Source organism: Rhincodon typus, chromosome 42 (genome assembly GCF_021869965.1).
Source record: "Rhincodon typus isolate 14 chromosome 42, sRhiTyp1.1, whole genome shotgun sequence".
NCBI classification, from domain to species: Eukaryota; Metazoa; Chordata; class Chondrichthyes; order Orectolobiformes; family Rhincodontidae; genus Rhincodon; species Rhincodon typus.
Window position 1 is genome coordinate 5,977,981 of NC_063373.1, and position 572 is coordinate 5,978,552.

The 572-nt window shown below is 47.9% G+C and overlaps 1 protein-coding gene across 1 annotated transcript in view; it reads right to left on the minus strand.

Moving 5' to 3' along the window:
* The window catches only part of LOC125487502, a 23,614-nt gene that overhangs the window by 22,762 nt on the left and 280 nt on the right, over nucleotides 1-572 (minus strand). The gene's annotated exons all lie outside the window — the stretch shown is intronic.

Sequence of the window (572 nt, forward strand, 5' to 3'; positions counted from 1 at the left end):
CACTGGAGGGGGGTACAGAGGAGGTTCACTGGGTTGGTTGCGGAGTTGAGAGGGTTATGAGGAGAGATTGAGGACCATACTCTTCGGGATTTAGAAGAATGAGGGGGATCTGATAGAAAGATATAAAATTATTGAAGGGAATAGATAAGAGAGAAGCAGGGAGGGTGTTCCCACTGAGAAGTGAAACTAGAACGAGGGGGCAGAGCCTCGAAATAAGAGGGGGGGGAGCAGGTTTAGGACTGAGTTGAGGAGGAAGATCTTCACCCAAAAGGGTTGGGAATCTGTGGAATTCCCTGCCCCAGTGACGCAGTTGAGGCTACTTCGTTTTTAAGGCAGAGATAGACTAATGAACAGTAAAGGAATTAAGGGTGATGGTGAGTGGAGCCGAGTCCATGAGAAAGGTCATGAAGCAAAGAGTGGGGATAAATGAGTGCTATAAAAGCTGGCAGTCAGTGACTAGCGGTGTGCCTCAGGGATCGGTGTTGGGACCACAATTATTTACAATTTATACAGATGATTTGGAGTTGGGGACCACGTGTAGGGTGTCGAAGGGGAAGAACTGGATGATTTGG